The sequence below is a fragment of the Triticum aestivum genome, chromosome 7A (genome assembly GCF_018294505.1).
Source record: "Triticum aestivum cultivar Chinese Spring chromosome 7A, IWGSC CS RefSeq v2.1, whole genome shotgun sequence".
Classification (NCBI taxonomy): domain Eukaryota; kingdom Viridiplantae; phylum Streptophyta; class Magnoliopsida; order Poales; family Poaceae; genus Triticum; species Triticum aestivum.
This window is the reverse complement of record NC_057812.1, coordinates 452,961,066-452,968,294: the sequence shown is the minus strand read 5'-3', so window position 1 is coordinate 452,968,294 and position 7,229 is coordinate 452,961,066.

Below are 7,229 nucleotides of genomic sequence, written 5' to 3'. Positions count from 1 at the left end.
AATAAATGGGGATGTGGAAACGACAACATTGAGAAGATGAGAGTTGATCTTACAAGGATGAAGTGGATGGAATAACTTGAAGATGAAAACACCGGTTGAAAAGGATTGACAAGACAATCTCGATGATAAAGAAGGATTAGCACTCCCATAGAAATATGAGAACACCTTTTAGAAAAGGTATGGAATCCTCATTTGACACTGAAGTAACTCGAATACCACAAACCAAAACAAAACAAAGGATTGGCTTGCAGAATAAGCCGGAACAAACATATGATGGAGATTTCGTCCGAAATTTTCGTGGTGGGGCCCACACGGGCTCGATCGTACAGCACCATCATGTACAAGGCAGTGCACATGACATACGAAGCGTCCCTGAGTCAGCATAGCCAAGGACTCTTAAAGACACAACGAGACCACTATAAAACCAACTATGGATAGGCGGACCACTAGACGTCGAACCCCAATCTCATATCATGCATCTGTCGGAAAGATATCCTAGGAGCTACTTGACTTCCCACCTATAAACTCCCGAAACTTTCTGGTTATGCAATCTGGTGTTGGGGATACAGGGAGGCACAATATATATCACACAACTAACAAGCCCTACTCTCCAACTGTATCCATCCGTCAACACATAAAGAAAACTCCAGAAATCGTGTACCTCAACCTTCGAAAAGCATCTGTTATACGAGCTGTGGCAATACTCCCGAACTCCCGCCCCAGTACTGGGTGGCATCGAGGTTATCTCACCACTAACTGCATAAAAGAGATTTTCGATGTCGGCGAACTCAGGTATTCCAGAACTGCAACGATAAAATTGTGACGACAACACCTCGGAGCTCAACTCCCCGGGACACTACCACAACCCCTAAATGTCAGGAGGCACCAAGAACAATGTTCTCGTCACAGGAATATCGGAACGATCCCAAGATACCCGCTTGATCCTAACTTTTTTTAGTGAAATTTGAGGAGAGGAAAGTCAAAACATCTATGTTAGGAAACCTCACCAGAGCGACGAAGGGACTGAGGAGTAAAAAGAATCCTACTCTCCCATATATATAATCCTAAGACTCAAAACATTTTTGTTCTAGACTCAACAACGTCAGCGATTCGATCAAGCAGGGGGCTCCTATGTCGGGGATGGCTCTGATTACCAACTTGTAACACCCACGATGCGGCTATATCTCCCACGTGTCGAGGCACGACTTAGAGGCATAACCGCATGGTGGTTTTGTCGCAAGAGGGGTAATATTCACACAATCCCATGTACTGAATAAGAGAGGGATAAAGAGTTGGATTATAATCGCCACTTCACACAAATAACAAGTTAAACATACATCATCCAGAGTACAATCAATGCCTGACTACGGAACCAAAATAAAAGAAGACAACCCCAAATGCTAGATCCCCGATCATCCCAACTGGGCACCACTACTGATCATCCGGAAAAGACACATAATAACGACCAGGAGCTTCATCAAACTCCCACTTGAGCTCAGTTGTGTCACCTGCACTGGTACCATCGGCAGCTGCAACAGTTTTGGAAGTATCCGTGAGTCACGAGGACTCAACAATCTCAAACCCGCGAGATCAAGACTATTTAAGCTTATGGGTAGGATAAGGTAATGAGGTGGAGCTGCAGCAAGCGCTAAGCAAGTATGGTGGCTAACATACACAAATAAGAGTAAGATGAGAAGCTACGCAATGGTTGTGAAGCTAGAAGTGATCAAGAAGTGATCCTGAAACTACTTGCGTTCAAACATAACCCAAACCGTGTTCACTTCCAGGACTCCGCCGAAAAGAGACCATCACGGCTACACACACGGTTGATTCATTTTAATTAAGTCAAGTGTCAAGTTCTCTACAACCGGATATTAACAAATTCCCATCTGCCACATAACCGCGGGCACAATTCTGGAAAGTTTATACCCTGCAGGGGTGTCCCAACTTAGCCCATCACAAGCTCACGATCCGCGAGGACAATCCTCCATCGCGGGACACCCGATCAGGCACGGAATCTTGGTGCACAAGACATTTCGACAATGGTAAAACTATACCAGCAAGACCGCCCGAATGTGCCAACAAATCCCGATAGGAGTTGCACATATCTCGTTCTCGGGGCATACGGATAGGTCAGGCTACAAGTAAACCTAGCCATCAAGTTACCCCGAGGTGGCCCCGCAGGCTGCCCGTTTCGGACCAACATTCAGAGGAGCATTGGCCCCGGGGGGGTTATAGGTTGTTAGGCAAATGTAAAACCAAGGTTGGGCCTTGCTGGAGGAGTTTTATTCAAAGCGAACTGTCAAGAGGGTCCCATACCCCTCATCGTGTTAGGGATGCAAAATCAAGGAACATAACACCGGTATGACGGAAACTAGGGCGGCAAGAGTGAAACAAAACACCAGGCATAAGGCCGAACCTTCCACCCTTTACCAAGTGTATAGATGCATTAATTAAATAAGAGATATTGTGATATCCCAACATAAACATGTTCCAACATGGAACAACCTGCACGGCACCTACAAGTAGCAACGCTATAAGAGGGGCTGAGCAAAAGCGGTAACATAGCCAAACAACGATTTGCTAGGAAGGTGGGTTAGAGGCTTGACATGGTAATATGGGAGGCATGATATAACAAGTGGTAGGTAGCGCGACATAGCGATAGAACGAACAACTAGCAAGCAAAGATAGAAGTGATATCGAGGGTAATGGTCATCTTGCCTGCGATCCCGCAAGGAACAAGAATGGGTCCATGAAGAAGACAAACAGACATAGCCGAACAAATGCTCACAACTCTGGAACGAAACCGAAGCTAACGAGAGAAGCAAAGCGGAAAGAAGCAAACAACATGGTAAACACACAAGCATAAACATAGCATGATGCACAAACAAGTATGATGCATGTCCGGTATAAAAGCATTGACAAAGTGCAACAAACAATACTACTAATTAAGTGGAGCTCAATATGCAACAAGTTGCATATTGACGAAACACCACATTCAAGTTATTTAGTTTTCTCTCGTTTAGACTACTCATCAACATTAAATGTTGGTTAGCATGGCAAGAAATGAAGCATAATAAAACTACCTATCAAGGCAAGTTTAAATGAGGCCGGAACAACAAAGAACAATTCCGGTAAAATCCCCATATGTTATTTAGAAATTGAAAAGCAACAACAAATTAAATGTTGTTATCATGATGCGGATGTCATATACAATATTTATGCATTTTTTATGAAAATGTGGACATGAGCATGTTAGAACATTTGTCACCATGACGGAATGGAAGGGTGCCACGCGGCGAAACAGAAATGGTGCCACGGCGGTGAAAATGGATATGGCGCCACGACAACATTCCGGTGATCCAGCAACTCGTTGAGATACCGGTGCAAAAGAGCAAGTGTGCGGATGTGTGGAACAAGCTAGAGATGGTGTGGTGATCCCAGATACCGGGTTCCCACGGGTCGACGGCGGTGCCAAGCGAGGGAAACAACTAATGTTCACGGGCAGATACAACATCCAAACATGCATCTCATACAACACATGCATTCGTTCACGGGCGGCCGTCTCGGGGTTATACCTTCGAAGCGTGCAAACGGTACGGTTCGGGTTTGGTGCAAAGTAGAGGAAGTGGACGTTCTCGGGACATTCGTAGTGGAGGTAGTCGTTCATGTTCGGGAAGCGGTAGAGGTACGGGTCTTCTACAACGGTCGTCGTACACGCTCCGAGGTCGTCGGTAGAGGTTCTTGCAATCTCGGCGACGGTAGTGGTACATGTCTTCGTAGGTGTTCGAGTCATCGGTAGCGGTACTTGGTGAATCCCGAAACGGTCTTGGCGTCTTCACGCGTAGGGGTACTTGGCGTTTCCGTAGACGACGGTAGAGGTACTTGACGCGTCGTTGTGGTACTTGGCAAAAATCATAGAAAAGATGCTTAGCGGTCCGGGTACGGTTCTTGGCATCTCGTAGCCGATCTTGTCGATCTTGACGGTCCAAACAAAGAAACACAAGGGGCTTCGTGTGACATCGACGACGAACAAAAGCCCACGAAGAAGTAGGGGGGTGCACAGGAATTTGAAGACGGACTTGGCGTTCCTGGTTCGGTCGTGGTGCTCGCGGGTGCAAGGCGGCCGACGAGGAACAACAGCAAAGCAGCGGCAACGGCGTCCATGGCGGCATGAGTAGCCGTAGACGGTAGTGATGAGCAGGAGCTCGAGGGCGAGAGGAAGACAGAGACGGCTCGAAGCAGCGGCTTGCACGTGGTCGCCGACGTGGGCGCCATGGCCGGAGACGGGACTTGACAGCGGTAGCACAGCATAGCATCAGGCAGCGACCATGGCGACATGGGGCCTCCGGTGCCATCGGGGAGGAAGGCGAACTCGGGGCGCGCAGCAAGGCGACAATGAGGAGGCACACGGGGCGGAGGGGAGGCAGTGCCTCGCCGGAGCCAGCAGGGCATGGCGACAGGGCATCGGGCGTGGAGCTGTGGAAGAGAAGGAAGGGCGGTGAGCAGCAAGGGAGTCGAGGAGGAAGGAGGCCAAGACGCGGGTGAGGGGACGGCCACGACGGTGCTGGTCGCCGGCAGGGGCGGCTGGAGTCGAGGAGCTCGAGCGCGGCGCCTACCCTGGCGCTGGCTGCGCGGGCATGAAGTGGCGGCGGTGTGGGTGGATGAGAGGGAGAGAGTGGGGAAAGGGATCAGGCAGGGAAGAGGGTTAGGGTTGAGATTAGGTGGGCCTTAGAGGCCTAGTGGCCGGCTCGGCTGCTGCTGAGGATGGGTCGCGCTGAGCAGCAGCTAGGCTGCTCTCTCTCTCTCTCTCTCTCTCTCTCTCTCTCCCTTCTCTTATTTCATTTAGCAGAAAAGAAAATAGCGAGAGGAAAAGAAAGAGAGGGTTAGGGAAGGATTAGAGCAGGACGCCAATTTTCTTGGACTCATAAAAATGTGTATGCCCCAAGAAAATTAGAAGTGCGGGAATTCCAAACAAATGAAATGGCAGGATCGAAAGATATAAATTCAAACTCATTTGATTTAAATTCAAATGATTTGAATAGGAAGTGAGGTTTAGGAAGGTCCAAAAATGTTGAGATTTTTGATGGAGCTCCAGAAAGTGATGAAAGGATATATAGCAAAGTTAGAGACTAAGAATTGTGATAACGAAGGCATTGGGATTTATTTAGCAAGTGTGTTCCGGTTAATTCCAAGCAAATGAAATATTTATAATAGCTCCATAATTATTAGAAGGATATGTTATAAAGAGGAATCACCATGTGAGTTCCCCCGGTTTAAATAGATCAAAAGTTTATGCAATTTATTTAGTTGAGTTTTAAACATGAGATGACATGATGCAATGCAAGAGATGCAATGATGAAAGCAACGAACCAACCCAAAACACACGAGAAATTTCGGAATCCATGGAAGGCATCTGAAGCGTCGGTCTTATGGCGTCACATTTCCTCCAGCAACCTGAAGTTCTAAAAAAATGCCATAAAATTTATCAAGGCTTTGTGAATTTAACCTTTAGTTTTTTTTCTGAATAAATTTAACCTTTAGTTGAATGAATTTCTGATATTAATACACGTACACGATCGGCACGGCACTTATACAGAATGACTCCAGTATTTCCATCAATAATGCCATTTGTCCTTTTGTTATATTTCTGTACCTTAGTCTTCTTCATGGTATGATCATTAGAACTTAGATGTTGATGTCCAACCTTTTCAGAAACCAATATCATATATGCGCACACGCCTAGAGCTCATTTGATATTAGAGAGGGTATCTTTTTATTTTGTTTTTGGCATTGGAGAGCAAATCTGAGCTGAAAGCCTCTACTATCTTGCTGTTCACTTGTTGTACGTATAGGGCTGAGAGGCATCAGGAAATACACACAAGTTATGCTACGTTAACACTACACCATGTAGTGCCAACATGGTCCAGATGGTTATCGTTTTCCCTAGGCGGTTGTCATGGGAGAGACATGGACCAAGCATCGTTGTGAAGCAGAGCAAGCAAAGACTACTTCTGCCTCAGGCTGGAACCGGTGGAGGGTGACCGATCGGTCCACACTGAACTGGAGTTGCACGTGCTTCCTAACACAAAGAACGACTGCATTAGCAGTTGTGTAAGGGGAACCAAATTTAGGACATTAAATTGGCTATCATTGCAAATTATAGTTTAGCAAGAAAAACGTTTGGAGTATCAATTGGATATTATCTATGAGCATCAATAAGGTTTGGTAACCATTTGGAGTATAAGGCTGGGAATCAGATTTTATGTCAAAGAAATTCTACAAATAGTTCCAAAACAATTGAATCCATTGCCCATAATCACAAACAAAAATGATGCGAGTTCTGCAGTTTTAATTCTAAAAATGATTACTTCACCACAACATAATTCTTTTGTTTGGAAGCAATCATGTCGTAACACTAACCATTTAGTATCCAGAATTAAGTAAAATTACCTACAGAGAATCGTTGGTATTTACCTATATGTTCCCCTGCAGTTGCAGTCTTTATCAACTAACCAATATGCTCTACCAGCTACCTGACCTCACCGTGCGTTGGCGCACGCGCCGTCGAGCACATCCTAATCAAGTGAGATGGACGCAAATAAGGAACGAATCACTGCAATGCAACGTGGACCTCTGGAATAAACTAAAATGGATTGGCCTTACCGAGCAGGCGAGCAGCCGAAGCAAACAAGCCAATCCCTCAGCTATAGTAGCAAACATTGGTTTCAGGAACCAAATCGATTAGGAGGGGGAGTGGAAAAGATGCCAACCTTAGGAATGAACATGGCTGCAGAACGAATGGGGATGGGAAGATATGAAGCAAGACGTGAGGGCGATAAGTTCTGAGGGGGCTAGATGTGGCCGGCGGCGGCGACGCCGGCAGTGGGGCGCGAAGGGAAGGGCAGCATCCTCCCGCGCCTCCCCTCGATCGCCTCAGCTGGATCCCGCGCCTCCACTCGATCGACACAAACCGCCCGCTCCTCTGTATCCCGCGTCGCATCCTCTGTATCGAGCGCCGCTGCACCTAGGCTGGACCCGGATGCTGCGCCCGCAACTCCGGTCGATCCCTTTCCTCTCCTCCGTGTCAGGGACCTTCCTAGCCCATACGTGTATGTGGGCTTGCCTCTGGACATCACTTGGGCCTGGCACGGCTGGAAATTCTCAAGCGCTGCAGCTACTTATACCTGGGAGGAAGCAACGAGCAGACCATCCGCGTAGGATCAGGC